Source organism: Saccopteryx leptura, chromosome 1 (genome assembly GCF_036850995.1).
Source record: "Saccopteryx leptura isolate mSacLep1 chromosome 1, mSacLep1_pri_phased_curated, whole genome shotgun sequence".
Taxonomy (NCBI): Eukaryota; Metazoa; Chordata; class Mammalia; order Chiroptera; family Emballonuridae; genus Saccopteryx; species Saccopteryx leptura.
The window spans coordinates 289688503-289710483 of NC_089503.1; the positions used below are offsets into that span (position 1 = coordinate 289688503).

At 35.1% G+C, this 21981-nt stretch overlaps 2 pseudogenes; both read right to left on the reverse strand.

The window, feature by feature from the left end:
* Nucleotides 1-205: 205 nt before the first annotated feature.
* On the reverse strand, nt 206-9484 carry LOC136388363 (syntaxin-7 pseudogene; annotated as a pseudogene).
* Nucleotides 9485-14130: 4646 nt separating this feature from the next.
* Nucleotides 14131-15634, reverse strand: LOC136388364 (syntaxin-7 pseudogene; annotated as a pseudogene).
* Between the last annotated feature and the right edge of the window lie 6347 nt (nt 15635-21981).

Sequence of the window (21981 nt, forward strand, 5' to 3'; positions counted from 1 at the left end):
AAATACTAATTTGGCCATTTTCTTCTGATGTAAATTTATTAATTTCTGAAATCATTCTCATTGTTTAATATTACCAAAACTGCACTCAAAAGTTTAAAAAAAGTTAAAACCCAGAATAAAAATAAATATAATATAGTCATTTAAAATGCAAAGGTTAAGAGTTTTGTTCAGTTTTTCTTCATTAACCCCGTTGTTGATTTCCATATCAGTTTAACAGCTTGTGCATCTCACAGCTACATGCAGGAAACTTTTCTCTGATATTCGCAGCCCTTGACAGTTGCTGGTTGGCTTGGTGGACATGCATCCCTATTCTGAGTTTGGCTTCTATGCAATCATATCTCATTCATCATGAGTTGCCATTCCCAAATTTTTAAATGGTTCATTGATACCCATAATATCAGCTTCAAGCTGCCTAGTAACAGAACATCTCTTTATCAAGGCAGAACACATCCTTTATTATTTCCTCATCCTGTACCTGCATTTCAGGATGAGTGTGCTTTCCCAGGATACAAGATTCCTATGTTTGAGCTCTCCTCAGGAAAATCTGAGGATACTCTGGAACTGGCTCCCCTTCGAGAAACAATCAGTTTTTCTTTTTTCAGCAGTTTATTTTGGACCTCTGGAAAGTTTGTCAGGGATGTGATCTCAGCCAGTAAGCAATCATTCTGTATTTTCCTTTGATGCTGTTTAATGAGGGTGGTGGACAGAGGTCCAAACTTTTTCATGTATTTATCTGTTTCTTTGGCAAGTTGCTTGGGATACTGATGCTTATGTGACAGCTGTTGACTCAATTCACTTGAATCTTAAGATGTCGCATGTTGCTTCAGAGTTCTCTGTATTTCTACAAAACATTGTGTGATCATCTGGATATTGGATATGATGGGCGATCTGGGTGGGTCACCAAAAATTCTTGGATGTAACACTTGGATTATTTGATAAGTCACCAGTTCATCAGATGTGGGTTGATTATCATTTTTTTCTTACTAATTTCATCAGATGCTGGTGGGCTGTGTGCAGTTTGTTTAGCAGTCACCTTGACCACACAGGATTCCTCCTCCTCCTCCATCTGCAGGCTTACTTTGTGTTTCCAAATTCAAATCCGTATGCAAGCATTTACTTAATTTCTCATAAAATTTGTTTTCTCATAGAATTTTCTGAGCATTTTCAAAATATCACCATGGCTTGGATTCTCCCACAGAAACAATAATAATTTATGGGTACAGGCAAATGGCTCAACTTTCTCTTCCAAATTGTAAGTTTCTTGACACTCATATATTTTATGCCTCCATGCTTCCTAGGTTAGGAATTAATCTGAGAAAGAAAAAAATGCTGTGTGAAAACTTATGGAAATAAACTAAGCTTTTCTTTAAAGAAATTATGAAAAATATTCAGATTTAGATATGTAACTATTGCTCTAAATAAACTTGATTAATTACAATATTAAGTTATATTTTACCAGATTAATGATATATTATCTCTGTATTTCAGATTCTCAAAAAATTCACATTTGAACAAGAATTGTACATATGTGGGATTTCGAAGACCCATGCTCTCTTCTAAATCCTGTTCAGAAAAAAGAACCTATGTTTGTAAACACCAAGCATATTAGATTACATAAATTTGGTACAATGATATTCTCACCAGCTCTGAATAGCAGTGTTAGTTTCTTCAAAAACTATGTGCTTACACTTGTAAAACTATTTTTAGGTCATCACTTTGAGATGATTTTCAGGTTCACAACAAAACTAAAAGAAGCTACTGTGATTTCCTGTGTTCCCCGTCACCACACAGGCAGAGCCTCCCTGTTATCAGCATCACTCACAAGAGTGGTACATTTGCTATTGAGAATGAATCTATTTTGAAACATCATAACATTTAAAGCTCATAGTTTGTCTGATTCTTCACCCTTGAGATTGTAGAATATTTTTAAATCTATATTTATATTACTTTAAAAAATATATCTATCCTGGTACATGTTATACCTTTCTAAAACTTCTGCTAAAAAGTAAAATTAATCATGTATAAATTATGCATTATAATATCAAGAACTTTAGTTCTTAGTTTACAATAAACTGAATAATATCACACATATTTCAAAATTAATTAATTTGACCTAACCCTTATGTGTTGAAAATGAGGACGAACATTTTAAAGTGATAATGTGTATAAATCTGTCGTGTCCGGAGAGAAACCATGAGATATTTGATTTAAAGAAGTATTAACTGGCCCTGGCTGGTTAGCTCAGTGGTAGAGCATTGGCTTGGCATGCAGGAGTCCCAGGTTTGATTCCCGGCCAGGGCACACAGGAGAAGCGCCCATCTGCTTCTCCAACCCTTCCCCTCTCCTTCCTCTCTGTCTCTCTCTTCCCCTCTGGCAGCCAGGGCTCCATTGGAGCAAAGTTGGCCCGGGTACTGGGGGTGGCTCTATGGCCTCTGCTTCAGGCGCTAGAATGGCTCTGGTTGCAACGGAGCAACACCCAAGATGGGCAGAGCATTGCCCCCTGGTGGGCATGCCGGGTGGATCCCAGTCAGGCACAAGCGGGAGTCTGTCTGACTGCCTCCCCGTTTCCAACTTCAGAAAAATACAAAAAAAAAAGAAGAAGTATTAACTATTTTGAGGGATAACCTACAGAGAGGACATAGAAGAAAATTATAAAATGTACCACAGGTCAAAGAAGAGTACAAAGAGTGGAATGACACGGAAGCCAGGTCCACTTCTTTAGCTTGAGTGTTAGACTTCACAGAAGACAGTTCACTATGGAAAACTATACAGTAGACCTGTTTTCTTGGAGCAGTTCCAAGTCTGTGCCTGATATTGGAAAGGATGAATCTGAAGCTCTGAAGCTGTGCTGACAAGAAGGAAGATCTCCTGCCAGTGTCTGCAGGCAGGGGTGGAGGAGAGGGAACACTGACTGTAACTAGCTGCAAAAACATGTGGGAGTGTGGACACCATAAGCACTACCTGCATGCATGGCAGCTGTCCACCACCCCACTGTAGCCACAGGAGAGAAAACACTATGAAAGCAGGAAGAAGAGACCATTTTTTTGACGTTTCTCTTCATTGCCTTTTATTGGCAAAACATCAAGTGAGCTGATAGGAAAAAAGGTTATAAGACCTGGTGACATTGTCTCTGAAAGGGCAATGAAGATAGAATTGGAGCTGAGAATAGGATATTCTTAATTGGCAATCAAGGTTATCATGTAACAACCCAAGGTTTCTATATAAAAGCTATTTTAATATGCCTCACTTTCTCAAAGAATGGAACCAACATAAACATTTTTGGAATCTATTTTGGTGCAGCATTGTCAATGATTAGATTCATTTTTGGTAGAAATGAGTGGTTTCATTGGGAAATAATCAGTGTCCTTTGATATTTTTTACATGTTCATGTTTTCCTCTTCTGGAGTTTAGATACTTTGGAAGTACTTTGTTTATTAAATTCTCTGCCTCCCTGCTTGACACTCTTAATGACTATGCTTAAAAGCAAACTTTGATGTAATAGATAAAGTACCAAAAATGAAAAGAATAAAAAGTAAAAGGATAAAATATTGTGAGTCAAACTGTCAGTTACTGAAAATTTGGGATTAACTTTAATAATTTGAAAGTCATTCAAAGATATTATTACCATAATTCAATTACATGTGGGTGTGCACTCTTTGCAAAATAAATTGTCATATACATTTATCTCTTTGAATATAGATGTAGTTTCTATATTGTCTATAGTTATTTATATTCACATAAAGGCAATATGTCAATATTCAACATTGTTTCTTACAATCCATACTTTGTAGCAGTATCTAATTGCTGAAGTTGTGCTACAGGCAACACAGTTACAATGACATTTAAACATTTATTTCATTCTATTATATTTTATTCTTATTTGTGGTTTGGTTGGTTTTCATTTAACAAGGCTGGGCAAATGTGTGCTTAGCTGCAAACCACAGATTCAGTTCAGATCTTTTTTATATACTTTAATCTCTGAACAATCTTCTGTCTGGCACATGACCTTCTTATAGCAGTGATTAGTGTTTTTTGATGTATGTACTCGGAACTCATAAACTGTTACCTTCACAATCACATTTTATTTTCAAAAAAGACACATGGCCAACCTTACTAATTGTCTTCAAAGTGTACTTTTCTCTGAATTTTCAGAGGGAATAAATGTATGTTCACCAAAAAAAAATATTCTAAACTTTAATAATACCCAGGGGATCATGTGGGGAAGAGTAGCATACCAGTAGTTATGACCATATGTATGAGTTATGGAAATTCTAGAAGCCAAAATATAAAATACCCACATGCTTTGTATAGCCACATTGCTCCTTACATAATTTCAATATTGCTAGATATGTTTCTTTGTATTTTAAATAAATTACTTAACAAATCAATAGAAATATTATATCATGATGGAAAACATTTTTCTCTAATTTAAAGTATCAATTATCATTATGGAGAGACAAACAGAAGTCATCATACTTCTGAGGAGAAGTCACTAAACTAAATGATCAGGAGAAGTCTGAACAGGTAATTCATTAATCAAAGCCAGTATTTTCAAATAAAAATAATCAGACTTTCTGAGACAGTGTTGGGGAAATTAGTGTATATAGTTAAATCTTTGTTCATCTCAATAGCTGTGTCTCTGATAGAAAATGACTGACAAGCAGCATCATAGTGACTGAAGTATTTGTCTGAACCTCTCTACCCTTCACAGATATTCAGCATAAGTAACAAAAAGAGAAGTAAGAAACAAGGTATGGGAAATGGAGAATATCCTTGCAGCCATAAGAAAGACTATATTTTGTGATGATTAGGAGCAAATTTGTTAACATTGATGGTTTTCACACCCAGCCTAATGTTTTCATCCAAATATAACATTCTGATTGTATTTCAGTAGTATTGCAATTCCCTTTGACAGATGAGACTCTCAATCCCTCAATACTTTGTTCAAAATGTTTTCATGCATCATTTATTACTTCCTAAAATCTTATATTTTAATGTTTCTTGGCTTACACCAGAAATATTTATTTTATTTCTTTCTCTTTCTTCCCTTCCCGCAACCATAACTTAATTGGTTCGGGTGCAACAGACTGGGTTTGGAGGATTGCTCCATGGAGCCTCGGCCTTAGGCACTAAAAATAGCTCTGTTGCAAGCATGGCCCCGGATAGGTACAGCATCAGCCTGAGACAAGGGTTGCCGGTTGGATCACGGTCGGGGAACATGTGGGAATCCGTCTACCTCCTCTCCTCTCATCTAGAAAAAAAGAAAAAAAGAGAAAATGAAATAAAACCGTATTATAGAATTTCTTTTTTAATTTTTGAAAATGAGATTTCATTTTTTACAGTAGATATTCAATATCATTTTATATTAGTATCAGATATACAGCATAGTGGTTATATATTCATACAACTCATAAAAGATTCCCAAATAAGTCTATACTAACATGTTACCATATATAGCTATTTCAATATTATTAGCTATATTCTCTATGGTTTATATTCCCATGACAATTTTGTAACTATTTATAGAATATTATTTAGAACTTTTCATATTCAGCAGGGTTGCTTATCAATTGAAATTTTTATAATCTGGGACTTATTTTGTTACTTTTTTCCCCTTTTGGGAAAATATTCAAGTTATATCTCTTAGTAAAGTTTAATTATAGAATACAGGATTATTACCTGTAGTCACTATGTAATACATTATATCCTTAGGCCTTATTTATCTTATAATTGAAAGATTGACTCTATTACCAGCCTCCCCTATTTTCTCCACCCTCAGCCCCCAGCAACTGCTTTCCAACCAATCTGATCGTTTTAAATTCCACATATAACTGATACCATACAGTCCTTGTCTTTCTCTGTCTCATTTATTTCACTCTGCAAAACGTCTTCAGGTTCCTCCTTGACACAAATAACAGAAATTTATTTTTCTCATGACTGAATAATAATCCATTATGTGTATGTTTATCATTTTTTATGCACTTACCCATGAAGACACTTGGGTTGCTTTCATACATTATATATGGTGACTTATGCTTCAATAAACATGGAGGTACACATATCTTTTCAAATATAATTGTGTCATTTTCTTTGACTGTATACCCAAAAAGTATATATGCTGGATTCTATGGTACTTTCAATTTTAATTAATGAGGATGTTATGACTTATGATATTTTTTATTCATTACTGAATTATTGCATTGTACTGCTCGAACAAATAATATATTGTCAAATGCAGAAATATTATGAGTTACAGCTACCATAAGGTACTTGTCTAAAAATTAAAATAAAAATTTTTTTCAAAGACAGAGAATCAGAGAAAGGGATGAATAGGGACAGACAGATAGGAAGGGAGAGAGATAACAGGCATCAATTCTTCATTGCTGCACATTAGTTGTTAATTAATTGCTTTCTCATATGTGCCTTGACTGGATGTTACTGCAGAGTGAGTGACCCCTTACTCAAGCCAGTGACCTTGGGATCAACCAGGAACCTTGGGCTTCAAGTCAGTGACCTTTGGGCTCAAGACAGTGACCATGGGTCATGTCTATGATCCCACACTCAAGCCAGTGAACCCGTGCTCAAGCCAGTGAGTCCACACTCAAGCCATGACCTTGGGGTTTGAAACCTGGTTATTCTGTTTGTCAGTCCAATGCTCTATCCACTGTGCCACCACCTGGTCAGGCAGATTTAAGAAACTTAAAACCAGAATTTTAGATTCTTCAACTGAAAAATGAATGGTAATATAGTCTATCCCATACAGTTTTTCTACACGAGGATCTTGTTACTATATATATCATTACTCACAAGTACACTTATCTTAGAACACAGTCCCACAACACTACTCAGGTGCAGACATGAATAATCAAGAAATAACTTATGCAGAACTGAATCTGATTAATGAGTCAAGAAGACAACAAGTAAACTAAAGGGCACTAAAAACTCATTTTCTATAACTAAGTAGGAAATAACCTATGCAGAGTTAAATCTTCAAAATGCTTTATAGGGTCTTTAAAGAAATGACAAGCATGACTTGGAAGGTTAATATATTGAATAGACATACTGTAAATGTTCTAGGATGTGCAGATGGGGTGCAGTGATGTGGGGGAACAGTAGGAAAGGAGCTCACATATATTTCATCTTTAAGTTGTAATATGGTATTCAAGATGAAAGATGAGGACTAATTTTATGCAGGTATTGTTGTAAGGTGTGGTCTTTGACCAATAACTCATGGGGCATTATATTTTCTGAAAATGCAGTGGTATATTCTGTAAGAAAGAGTACAGTGGTAGGTTTGAGTTTGAGGTCCGGTGTCTGTATGTGATTCTCTCTGTGTAAACTAACAATTGTCTCCTCCTCTCCTTTCTCAGTGCTTCCTTTCTCTTCCTGCACATTCCCCATCACCTCCAGAGAGGGCGATTCCCACCTCCATTTCTGGGATCCTAGGAGTCCTCATGTACATTGTGGTAACAATAGCTGTTATTCCTTGTAAGTAAATTTTTGTAATATTATATGGAACTTTTCACTTTTATGTCCATCAGTGCCTCTAAATATTTCATAATATTATAGAATACAAGTCTCATTTAAAAGTATGCATATAGACTAAGTGTGGAATGGTTATACTGAATTTATCCAAGGTATAAATATCAGAATGATTTCAGAGAATAGTTTTTAAATACATGTACATATATGTTCACATATATCATATACATATATTCTGATTTTTAACTGAAGGCATGATTTTGAACACATTATTGAGAAATATGAATTCTTGAGATTGGTTAATCTAAATGCTGTAGAGAAAGTGAAGTTTTATTCTCTGGGTTTTTGAAATATTTTTACCCTAAATTATTATTGCTTCATTAATATTTCTTGGTAAAATCAATTTTAGTCCAAATTATTCTAATCTTAGACAATAAACCACATTTTAAATTAATAAACAAAAGCATTATTATTTATTTAGATCAATATTAATTTTTCATAAAAATTACTTTATTTTTCAGCTAATGAAAATCTGGAGGAGAAAGATCCTTCCTTGACAATAAAGATCCAGAAAAGTATTGAATACATAGTTATTTTCTCTGTACTAATATTAGTGTAGTTTATACTTTGTATTTGACATAAAGTAATCATAAATGATAGCTTTTGGGGGGACATAATTTATAATATTAGGCAATGAATGTTTATAAATACAGAGTTTTAAAACCAGTGCTTTTATGCAACAATATAAAAAATACTCATTTAAAATTACCATACCCATTGTTGCTGATTTGCTCAAAAAAATTTTGGCATTCTACAACAGTAGTTTCATTCATTGAAATTCAGGACACATACAGAATGGATATTTTATTTCTGTGTTTGCTTTGTATGGGCACATACATTAGGGAGTAAACGGTTAACTGTTCCTTGTGAGTGTGTTTTCTTTTATACAAATCAGCCTATGAAAGTGTATACATATGTTCTGCACAAATGTGTCTATACCTGTGTAAATTAATTTTTATTTCTAAAAGTACAAATGAATTTTGGATAATTACTTATAATCTTTCTTCAGCATATCATTGGGGTTGTTGTCCAAAGAACTGGTTACGATATTTCAACAATTTTTATTATATTACTACTGTAAGAAAAGCCTGGACTGAGACCATTTTGGCATGTACTTCTGAGAACTCTAGCCTGCTCTACATAGATAATAAAAAAGAAATGTTAAGATTTTTTATAAATAAATTTTTATTAATTTTAATGGGGTGACATCAATAAATCAGGATACATATATTCAAAGAAAACATTCCAGGTTATCTTGTCATTCAATTATGTTGCATACCCATCACCCAAAGTCAGATTGTCCTCCGTCACCTTCTATCTAGTTTTCTTTGTGCCCTTCCCCCTCCTCCGTCCCTTCTCCCTCCTCCCCCCCCACCAATCACCACACTCTTGTCCATGTCTCTTAGTCTCGTTTTTATGTCCCACCAATGTATGGAATCATGCAATTCTTGTTTTTTTCTGATTTACTTATTTCACTTCGTGTATGTTATCAAGATCCAACCATTTTGTTGTAAATGATCCGATGTCATCATTTCTTATGGCTGAGTAGTATACCATAGTGTATATGTGCCACATCTTCTTTATCCAGTCTTCTATATTTTTTATTTTATTTATTTTTTTTACAGTGATTAAAGCCTTTAAGCAAACTCTTGGCCAATACAACAAGAATCCATAAAAGAGTAGTGTCCTTAACATGTTTACCAAGTCCAAGTTGGCACCAAAACCATTCCAAATTCCTGCAAATGCAACCCAACCCCAGTTCAGTCCATTAAGAGCTGTCACAAGGAGCAGGAGTCCAGGAAAAGTCCACATCCAGGAAGAGTCTGCATGACACTGGAATTGTTGTCACAATTCTATACTTTGGAGCTCACGTCCAAATCTCAATGACCGCTGCTTCTAGCTGGTAATGATTCAGGTAGACTGGAAAAGCCATCTGCAGCATGTGTGGAGATGAAGCTTCTGTTCTCCACTGCCTGGAGAGATGAGACCAGGGTGCTTTTCCCTGGAGCTCTGCAACTGTGGCGTAGTAAAGAGAACTTTGGGATACACTAAGCTGGGTAGCAAAGGTAAATTCATAATAGAAGTTGGCAAAAGGGGGAAAGAGAGCTCTAAATTAGGAGTAGGTCCCAGCCTGAAATATGAGTGGGGCATTGAGGTAGGAGGAATAAAGGAAACACTATATATTAAACAAAGCAGCAGAAAGAAATGTTAAGACTTTAAATGTTTCCAAAATTTTATTAAGAGGATTATTTTAGTTTTTATTTTATAATTCAGTCATACTTTTGTATATATTTATAGTTTATTTATTTTAAAGGATGTTAATATTTCATTGTTTAACTCTATACTTTATTTATATTTTATGACATTAATGCACAGTGAGAATTTTCATATTAATGCATTTTTGTAGTTTGTTCATTTTCACTGCTGTATAGCATATAGATTACATTTTAAATCTATTCCATTTAGAATATTGTTGTTTTTTTAAATTTTTTTAATTCATTTTTAGAGAGGCGAGAGAGAGGTCAAGAGAGAGACAGAGAGAGAGAGAGAGAGAGGAGAGAGAGACAGAGAGAAGGAGCTGGAAGCATCAACTCCCATATGTGCCTTGACCAGGCAAGCCCAGGGTTTTGAACCGGCGACCTCAGCTTTTCCAGGTCGACGCTTTATCCACTGTGCCACCACAGGTCAGGCCTAGAATATTGTTGTTTTTAATGTATTATAGATTGTTATTTAATGAAAATTCTTGTTCATGAAGTTTTTCAAATATTTTCTTACATTTATAATAATATATAATAAGAATGTTTCATATAACATATCCTATTTATACAGTATAAATATTACATTTATAATATACAAAAAATTATTATAATTGTATATTTGTATCATTATAATTTTTCCACTATTCTTCAGAATGAAAGTGCAGAGTCATAAATATATGCTTATGCCAAATTTATTGGATTATTATAGCAATTTCTTATGTCTTTTATAAATACACATTTTTTCAAATAATTTCATGATCCAAAACCTGGTACTATCATGAATTTTAGTGCTATAAGTTCTGATCATGATATGAAAGTATTATTATGACAGTAATAGGCATTTTCCTGATTACTGACAGATTGAATACATCTTTCTAGGCAGAAATTATTATGAAATTCTCTATTGTGAGAATAAGAAGAGATTGTTCATGTCTCTTGACTATTTTTCCTGTATATTGTCTATTATTTTCTTTCCTAGACATTGTTAAATTTGGGATATGAACTCTTTTTTGAATTTGTAAGGTGGAAATAGCTCTTTGGACTGTTACTTACATTTTTATTCTCACATTAGAGTATTTTAATGACCAGAATTTATTAATGTTACCATAATCCAATATCTCATTTTGGGTGTTAGTGATTTTTTTCAAGTATTTCGGAAGTTAGTGAAAATTTGTGAAGATGATCCGCTACCTTACTCTTTAAGGCTTATCTTTTTTTATTAATTTTTATATTTAGATTTACAATACATTGAGAATTTATATTTTTGTGTTGCCATATTTGAGATACTGTGTGGTAGAAATGAAGTTTATACACTCTACATTATTATCTAATTGATGGAACTTAATTTATAGAAGAACTTTTCTTCATAAATAAATTTATATACCTGGGTCTATATATTTTTAACATAAAATTTTAAAAATGGTTCATTCATTTAGTTTTTATTTATTTATTTATTTATTTTACAGAGGCAGAGAGTGAGTCAGAGAGAGGGATAGACAGGGACAGACAGGAACGAAGAGAGATTAGAAGCATCAATCATTAGTTTTTCATTGCGCGTTGCAACACCTTAGTTGTTCATTGATTGCTTTCTCATATGTGCCTTAACCGTGGGCCTTCAGCAGACCGAGTAACCCCTTGCTGGAGCCAAGGACCTTGGGTTCAAGCTGGTGGGCTTTTGCTCAAACCAGATTAGCCCGCGCTCAAGCTGGCGACCTCAGGGTCTCGAACCCGGGTCCTCTGCATCCCAGTCTGACGCTCTTTCCACTGCGCCACTGCCTGGTCAGGCTCATTCATTTAGGTTTAAAAATTATTTTTCTTCTTTTCTTTGTCTCTGTATTCTCAGACACTGTCTACACACCAATATTGATCCTGATATTGTTCTAAAGCCCTCTAGGGTTCTGTTAATATTTTTCTTTTTTTCTCTAGCCTCAGGAGTTAACAGTTACTACTATTCCATCATTAATTTTATCAATTCTTTCTTTTGCATCTCAAAAATTATGATAAATGTAGCAAATTTTTCAATGTATATAATGTATATTTCAACTTTTTTTATTTCATTCATTTATATAGTTTTTATTTCTCTACTTGTTCTGTCACTGCCATCATATTTTATATAGGTATTTGAACCTGGTTATTTATAATTTAGGTTTAAGTACACTCATAATAATTACTTTAAAATATGTTTCAAGAAATTCAACATCTTATCCCCGTAGAAGTTAGAGTCTATTGACTCGTTCTCTCCTTCCCCATGATTATGAAACACATCTTTCAGGGGTTTTTTTTGCATTTTTTCTCATTTTTCACAAGTACATATTTTTGATAATATAGTAAGTATAAATTCTGCTTCATCTTTCTTAGATTTATTTTTTTAACTTTACTATACTTTTACTGTAGAATCTTCTCTTTTGAAGTATGCTTACTCAGTTTTCAAAATTCTTCTTTACTTATATTTTTAGCCTGGCTAACCTGGGATTCCACTGCATATGCCTAGCTTAGTTGACAACCAATGATTTTTAAAAATGTATTCAAATACCTCAAGTCAGTATGGTTTCCACCCTCTGTTATTTAGTGTACGTGTGTGTGTATGTGTGTGGGGGTGTGTGTGTAGGGGGATGTTCATAACTTTGAAATTAGTTCTCAAAGTCCCTTTTGGCTTTTATTTTTTACTGGATTATCTTTTTATCTTTTATACATGTGCGTTTTTTTTTTCTATCAGCCAAGAACATGTAGAGAGCTGACGTCATCTCTCTTGTTGTACTCTCATTTTACTGCCTTCTTGTTGTAGGTATGGCTGGCGCTGTGCTTGACACAATGGAGAGCACTACCTTGAGCTAAAAATGTAGGATTTTTATCATTTATTACATAGGGTATTTGGCACTTTGAACTGAAAAATATGTGGGCATTTTAACAACCCTTTCCACTGCTAGTCAAGTTTGACCTGTGGCAACAACACTATAGAAATTTGCAGCCTTCCTCAAATTGTAAAAATTGTAATAGGAGTTAGGGGAGACATAGGGGCATCCTAGATAAGAAGATTCAAATTACTCTATTTTTATTTAAATTTCCTGCAGCATTTCCAATATTAAATAATCATGTCATTTTGAGTTTTTGATCAACTTTCAGAGCTGTGAAATTATTATTTTTTTCCATTTGTCTTCTTTACTTAATTACATCAATACCTTTTCCTAATGTGTCCAATGTGTAAAAATATACTGTAAATTAAAATACTATAAATTAGCCTGACCAGGCAGTGGCGCAGTGGATAGAGCATCAGACTGGGATGCAGAGGACCCAGGTTCGAGACCCCTAGATCGCAAGTTTGAGCGCAGGTCATCTGGTTTGAGCAAAGCTCACCAGCTAGGACCCAAGGTCACTGGCTCGAACAAGGGGTCACTTGGTTTGCTGTAGCTCCATGGTCAAGGCACATATGAGAAAGCAATCAATGAACAACTAAGGTGTCACAATGAAAAACTAATGATTGATTCTTCTCATCTCTCTCTGTTCCCATCTGTCTGTCCCTATCTATCCCTCTCTCTGACTCTCTCTCTGTCTCTGTAAAAACAAACAAACTATAAATTCGAAAAAATTAACTTTACATCTTTTATTTTAATTTTTTTTTAGCAAGAGTGAGAGAAAGAGAGAGAGAAAGAGAGAGGTACAGGCAGACAGGAAGGGAGGGAGATGAGAAACATCAACTTGTAGTTGCGGCTCCTTAGTTGTTCATTAATTGCTTTCTCATACATGCCTTGACCAGCAGACTCCAGCTGAGCTGGTAATCCCTTGATCAAGCCAGTGACCTTTGGGCTCAAGCCAGCGACCATGGGGTCATGTCTATTCATGTCTATGATCCTATGCTTTTACCAGGTTCTTTAAATTATAAAAACACTCATGGTGATGCAAAGCACAACATAGAGAATATAGTGAACAATATTCTAATAACCATGTATGGTGTCTGATGGGCAACCAACCCAATGAGGTGATCCCCTCTCAAAGTATACAAACATCCATTTGATGTGCTATATACTCAAAACAAAAACAAAATTAAATGCCAACTGTAATCATAACTCAAAATTATTTTTTAAAATTTTTTCTTCAAAGTTAGTTCTCTGAAAATAATAATTTGGCATATTTTCCTGGGTTATTTTTTAGCTACCAAAATTGTTCTGTTTAATATTAATGGAAGTGCATTCAAAATCTCAACATACAGATAAAAACCAGTGTCGGTATACTTACAATATAGTCATTTAATATATAAAGATTAAGAGCTTTGTTCCATTCTTCACTGTTAGTCCATGTAGATTTCTATATATTTTTTAACACCTTGTGCATCTCACAGAAACATGCAGGAATCCGTTCTCTGGTCTTCTGCTTCCTTGACAGTTACTGGTTGGCTTGTTGGACATGCATCCCTGCATTTTCAACTTTAGCTTCTATGCTATCATAGGTCCTTGCTCATGAACTGTCATTAACAAATATTTAAATAGTTCATTAATATCCATACTATCACCTTCAAGTTGCCTAATAAAGACTCTTTGGAATAAATCAGTAGTCATCCATTGTAATTTCCTCATCTTGCTCCTGAATTTGAGGTTTAGTCTTTTTTTTTTTTTTAAGTACAAGATTATTTTCTTTTGAGCTCTTTTCAGAAAAAGCACCAGATACACTGAGACCACTCCCACTCGAGCAACAAAGTGTTTCTTTTTCTCAGCAGCTTGGTCTGGACCTTAGGAAAGTTTGTCAGTGATGAGATCTCAGCCACTAAGTGATTCTGCTGTATCTTCCTTTGATGTTTTTCACTGGGGACAGTGGGCAGATATCCAAATCTTTTAATGTATTTATCTGTTTCATTTGCAAGTTGGTTAGGACACTCTGGATGTTGGATATGCTGGCGTAGCTGGGTGGGTCACCAAGAATTTGTGGAATATACTATGAGGTTGATTTGCTTAATCACTAATTTCATCGGATGCCGGTGGGCTGTATGCAGTTACTGAGCAGTCACCTCACCTCCTTGGCTTCCTCACCCTCTCCAGTTGTGGGCCTACATGCTGTTTACAATTACTATCAGTACACAAGCTTTTACTTAATTTCTCATGAAATTTGTTTTCTTATAGATTTTTTGGCCATTTTCAGTATATGACCGTGGATTAAATTCTCTTACAGAAAAAATAATTTGTCATTGTGGTCAAATGGCACAACTTTCTCTTCCAAAGTGTAAGTTTCTTAAGACTCATATAATTTAAGCCTTCATACTTATTAAGTCAAAAATTAATCTAAGAAAGAAAAAATAATGAGTGGAAAATTATATAAACTATTTAAATGCTTTTATAGAAAAATTATGATAAATATTCAGATTTAGATATGAATTATTACTTTAAGTAGTTGTTGATTCATTATAATACTGTTACATATTACCAAATTAATGATATATTATCTCTATTTTAGATTCTCAATAACTTCAGAGTCAGACAAGAATTGTACACACATCATTTGAGTGGCCCTATATACTCTCCTGCATCCTGTTTAGAAAGAAAAACATATGTTTTTAAGCACCAGACATTTTAACTTAACTAAATTTAGTATAATAATAATTTCACCATCTTTAAAAAACTCATTCTTAGTTTCTTCAGAAACATTGCAATTATATTCGTGAAACTATTTCTTAAGATATTATTTATGACCCGTTTTAGGTTCACCACAAAATTTAGAGGAAGGCCCTGAGATTTCCTACAGTGCCCTTGTCCCCACACATGCAGAGCCTCCCCATTATTAACATCACTCACCAGAGTGGTACGTTTTTTATTGAGAATAAATCTACTTTGATACATGATAGTCATGATAGTCAAAGTCCAAAGTTTATCTGATGCTTCATCCCTGGTATTATAAAATTATACTTAAGTTTATGTTTATATTAATTTTTAAAATATATGTGTCCAGGTACATATTATATGCATTTTTAAATTTCTGCTATTTATTAAAACAAATTATGTATAAGTTATGAATTACAACATCACAAACTGTTATTTCTAATTCTATTATAACAGGAATAAGATCACACATTATTATCAAAATAATTAATTTAACATAGTTCCTGAATACTGAAAATAGGGACTGAACCTCCCAGGGTGGTAAGGTGTATTAGTCAGTTGAGTTAGGAGAGAGAAACCAGGAGGAGTTTCAGAATTAGTAACTATTTGTTGTGGATAGTCTACATAGAGGATAGAAGAAAATTATAAAATGTACCATAGGATTAAAGAATTTTAACAAAAGCTGGAATCACATGGGAGCCAAGTGCACTTGTTCAGGATGGGTGTTAGACTTCATTGTAGGCAGTGTTACTACAGAACACTTTACGGCAGACACATTCACTGATGCTCTGGGAGAGAGCTGTTCCAAGTCTGCTGGCCAATACTGCTGAGGATGCATCTCAAGCTATTCTTGACAAGCAGGAAGACCTCCATGCCAATGTCAGCAGGCAGGGGCTGGCAGAGAAGGAACTCTTGACTGTGACTAGCCCTAAAACCTTGCTGAAGGGTGGATAGCACAAGAATTCTAGAGGGAATGCTGCTGTCACCCACTCTACTGTAGCCAAAGGGAAAAAAAAAACTGTGAAACCCAGAAGCAGAGCCCTTTTCTGACCTGTCTCTCTAGTGCAGCGGTTCTCAACCTGTGGGTCGAAGGACCAAAACACAGGGGTCGCCTAAAGCCATCGGAAAATACATATTTCCCGATGGCTTTAGCTGCTGAGAAGCCGTGCTACCGTCTGCAGCAGCGCTATTCAGCTTGAACGCACGCCGTTATGGACGTGCATTCCAAATTGAATGCCTGTGGTCATGCACAGATGTGATTGCATCATCCGTCGGGGCCTAGGGGGCGGGGGAAGTTGGGGGAATGCTCCACAGTCCATAGCAGCGCATTACGTGTGTCCGCTACTTGCTGATGTCATCAGTGGGTGGGTGCAGCAAGCGCCAGAGGACAGAAGCCTAGGAGGAAGAGAGGCAATGAGAATACATAATGCATATCAGGTATTTACATTCTGAATCATAACTGTAGGAAAATTACAGTTATGAAGTAGCCACCAAAATTTTTTATTGGTTTGGGGTCACCGCAACATGAGGAACTATATTGCGGAGTCACGGCATTAGAAAGGTTGAGAACCACTGCTCTAGTGCCTTTTACTGGCAAAACATCAAGTAAGCTGATGGGGGGCGGAGAGTTTATAGGATATAGTGCCATTGTCTCAGAAAGGGCAATAGAGATAGCTTTGGAGTTGAGAGTAAAAGTTCTTTTTTTTTTTTTTTTTGTATTTAGTAAGAGGAGGGTAGGGACAGACAGACTCCCACGTACACCCCGACTGGGATCCACATGGCAAGCCTACTAGGGGCAACGCTCTGCCCACCTGGGGCCCTTGCTCTGTTGCAACTGAAGCCATTTTTTAGGACCTGAGGCAGATGCCATGGAACCATTCTCAGCCCCCGGGGCCAACTCGCTCTAAGTGAGCCTTGGTTACAGGAGGGGAAGAGAAGAGAGAAAGAGAAAGATAAGCAAGCGTGGTAGAGAGGCAGATGGGCGCTTCTCCTGTGTGCCCTCACCAGGAATCAAACTCAGAACTTCCACATGGAAGGCTGATGCTCTACCACTGAGCTAACTGGCCAGAGCTGAGAGTAAAAATATTTTACTTGTACTTAAGTTACTATGTAATAACTCCAAGGTTCCTGTATAAAAGCCACGTGAATATTGCCAACATGCTCAGAAAATGGAACCAACATACACATATTCTGAAACAATTTTGGTGCAGTATTGTCCATGTTTAAATTCTTTTTTTTTTTTTTTTTTTGATTGAGACAGTTGGTTTCATTGGGTATTTTTACATGTCTGTGTTTTACCTCTACTGGATTTTAGATGTTTTAGAAGTTATCTTGATTTACTATATTTCATGCCTTCTGTTTTAATACTTTTTTACTATGCTTAGAAACATACAATGATGGAAAAAAATGAAGTGTTAAATAATGAAATAATAAAAAATTAAAAGGATAAAATATTCCTGTCAGTCAAATTGTTAGTTACTGTGAGTTTGATATAAAATTTAGTAATTTGACAATCATTCAGAGATGTTTATTATAATTATATTACAAGTGGTACTGCTTTTTATTTGTAAAACAAATAAATTATTAGCCTATATATATTTAACTATGAAAATAAGTCTTTATAGTTTCTATATTTATGCTCTACATTCATGTAGAGAAAATATGTCAATATTCAAAATTTTATTTCTGATCATTTCAATATTATTTTAATTTGTTTTTTGCACATTTATTTATTCCTTGTTGGGTTTTTTTTTACAAGGACAGAGAGAGAGTCAGAAAGAGGGATAGACAGGGACTAACAGACAGAAACCAAGAACAGAGAGAGATGAGAAGCATCAATCATTTCGTTGCAACACCTTAGTTGTTCATTGATTACTTTCTCATATGTGCCTTGGCCGGGGGCCTTCAGCAGACCGAGTAACTCCTTGCTCTAGCCAGCAACCTTGGATCCAAGCTGGTGAGCTTTTTGCTCAAGCCAGATGAGCCCGCGCTCAAGCTGACGAACTCAGGGTCTCAAACCCGGGTCCTCTGCATCCCAGTCTGACACTCTATCCACTGCGCCACCACCTGGTCAAGCTATTCCTTGATTTTTTAAAATGAAAGTTACGCATGCTAATTGTAAATATCCTTATAATTTTTTAAGCATAATTCTTTTGTAAGGTAAAGATGGCCAAATATCTGAAGGTTAAAATTTAATGTCTTGTGTTCTGTGGTCAGTGCAGCACCTGATTTCAGCTTGATTAACCCAGAAATATGTACATTTTGTATCTGCCTTAGACATCATTACAACACTTCCTCTAACTGAAATAGTAGAAAAAGACAGATGAGTGCTGAGCAGCACTTTGGATAAGGGGTTGGAAATCTGTCTAGATTTCTGAAGCTAACTTTATATAAATAAGTTTTTATCAAAGAGCCATACTGTACCTCCTTAAATAGCTGATCAAAATAATTAAACAACAGTTTATAACCAAGTACATAATAAATGTTATCTAGTACTGCAATAACAATTCTATTGCAATTGAAAACAGCCATATTCATTTTAAATTATTTGATTATAAATACATTTTGAACTATTTTTAATTGATTTTTAATTATTGTGTTTACATAGATTCTAGTGTCCCCCTGAATGCATCCCCCCTCCTCCATGTTCCCCTCAACATCCCCTTGTCCCCCTCCTGGCAAATCCTTCACCCATTCCCTCCAGGATTATCCCATCCTAACATCCCCTTTCCATCTGTCCGCTTTCCCTCTGGTTCCTTTGATCCTGTCTCTGTCTCAATTCTGTTCCACAGTTCACATTGTTCATTGGATTCCTCAAATGAGTGAGGTCATATGATATTTTTCTTTCTCTGCCTGTTTTATTTCACTTATCATAATAGTTTCCAGGTCCACCCATGTTGTCGCAAAAGGTAGGATTTTCCTTCTGTTTCATGGCCTCATGGTATTCCATTGTGTATATGTACCACTGCTTTTTAATCCACTCGTCCACTGATGGACACGGGCTGTTTCCAGATTTTCGCTACTGTAAACAATGCTGCCATAAACATGGGAGTGCATTTCTTCTTTTGCATCAGTGATATGGTGTTCTTGGGATATATTCCTAAAAGTGGGATGGCTGGGTCAAAAGGCTGTTCCATTTTTAATTTTTTGAGGAATCTCCATACTATTTTCCACAGTGGCTGCACCAATCTGCATTCCCACCAGCAGTGCAGGAGGTTTCATTTTTCTCCACATCCTTGCCAGCACTTATTATGTGTTGTTTTGTTAATTAGTGCCATTCTGACTGGTGTGAGATGATATCTCATTGTGGTTTTAATTTGCATTTCTCTAATGATTAGTGATGTTGAACATGTTTTCATCTGTCTATTGGCCATCTGTATGTCCTCTTTGGAGAAGTGGCTATTCATTTCTTTTGCCCATTTTTTGATTGGATTGTTTATCTTCCTGATGTTGAGTTTTACAAGTTCTTTATAAATTTTGGTTATTAAACCCTTATCAGACGTATTGTTGATTATGTTCTCCCATTGTGTGGGTTGTCTTTTTATTGTTTTTATTGTCTTTAGCTGTAAAAAAGCTTTTTAGTTTGATATAGTCCCATTTGTTCATCCTATCTTTTATTTCACTTGCCCAGGGAGTTAAATCAGCAAATATATTGCAGCAAGAGATATCAGACAGTTTACTGCCTCTGTTTTCTTACGATGCTTATGATTTCACAATTTACATTTTAGTCTTTTATCCATTTTGAGTTTATTTTTGTGAATGGTGTAAGTTGGTGGTCTAGTTTCATTTCTTTGCAGGTAGTTGTTCAATTTTCCCAACACCATTTGTTAAAGAGACTGTCTTTACTCCAGTGTATGCACTCACCTCCTTTGTCAAATATCAATTATCCATAAAGGTGTAAGTTTATTTCTGGGTTCTCTGTTCTGTTCCATTGATCTATATGCCTGTTCTTATGTAGTACCAAGCTGTTTTGAGTACAATGGCCTTGTAGTATAACTTGATATCAGGAAGTGTGATACCACCCACTTTATTTTTCTTTTTCAAGATTGCTGAGGCTATTCATGTTGCTTTTTGGTTCCATATTATTTTTGGAATATTTGTTCTTTATCTTTGAAGTATGTCACTGGTATTTTAATAAAAATTGCACTGAATTTCTAAATTGCTTTGGGTAATATAGGCATTTTAATGATGTTTATTCTTCCCATCCACAAACATGGTATATGCTTCTACTTGTTTGTATCTTCCTTGATTTCTTCTTTTTTTATTTATTCTTTTTTTTTTATTTATTCATTTTTAGAGAGGAGAGAGAGAGGGAGAGAGAGAGAGAGAGACAGAGAGAGAGAAGGGGGGAGGAGCTGGAAGCATCAACTCCCATATGTGCCTTGACCAGGCAAGCCCAGGGTTTTTTGAACCAACGACCTCAGCATTTCCAGGTCGACGCTTTATCCACTGCGCCACCACAGGTCAGGCCTCTTCCTTGATTTCTTTTATCAATGTTTTATAATTTTCCAAGTACAAGTCTTTAACTTCCTAGTTTATATTTACTTTTAAGTACTTTATTTTTTTGTTGTTGTAATAGTAAAAGGGATTGTTTTCTTAAGTTAGCTTTCAGACAGTTCACTGTTGGTGTATAAAATGCCTCTGATTTCTGAATATTAATTTTATATTCTGCCACCTTGCTGAATTCATTTATCAAGTCCAGTAATTTTCTGAATGAGATTTTAGGGTTTTCTATGTACAGTGTTATATCATCAGCAAATAATGATAATTTTACTTCTTCTTTTCCAATTTGGATGCCTTTCATTTCTTTTTCTTGTCTGATTACTGTGGCTAGGACTTCCACAACTGTATTGAATAAGAGTAGTGAAAGGGAATTTCCCTTTTTTGTTCCTGATCTTAAGAAGATTGCTTTTAATTTTTGCCCATTGAGTATGATGTTGACTGTGGGTTTATCATAGATGGCCTCTATCATGTTGAGGTATGTTACCTGTATTCCCACTTTGCTGAGAGTTTTGATCATAAATGGGTGCTGGATTTTATTAAATGCTTATTCTGCATCTATTAATATTATCATGTGGTTTTTCTCCTTCCTTTTGTTTATTTAATGAATCACATTGATTGAACATTGCACCAGCCTTGCCTCCCCAGAATAAATCACACTTGATCATGATATATTATTTTTTTTATGTATTGCTGGATCCAGTTTGCTAATATTTTGTTGAGAATTTTAGCATCTAAGTTCTCAGGGATATTGGCCTATAGTTTTCTTTCTTTGTAGTGTCTTTGCCTAGTTTTGGAATCAGAATTATGCTCGCCTAATAAAGGGAGTTTGAAAGTCTCCCTCCTCTTGAATTATTTAAAATAGCTTGAAAAGGATAGGACTTAGTTCCTCTTTGAATGTTTGGTAGAATTCACCTGTGAAGCCATCTGTACCAGGGCTTTTGTTTCTGGGAGTTTTTTGATAACTGTTTCAATCTCATTTGGTGTAACTGGTCTGTTTAGGTTTTCTGATTCTTCCAGATTGATTTTTGAAAGATTATATATTTAATGGAGTTAGTCCATCTCACCTAGGTTGTCTAATTTTTTGGCATACCGTT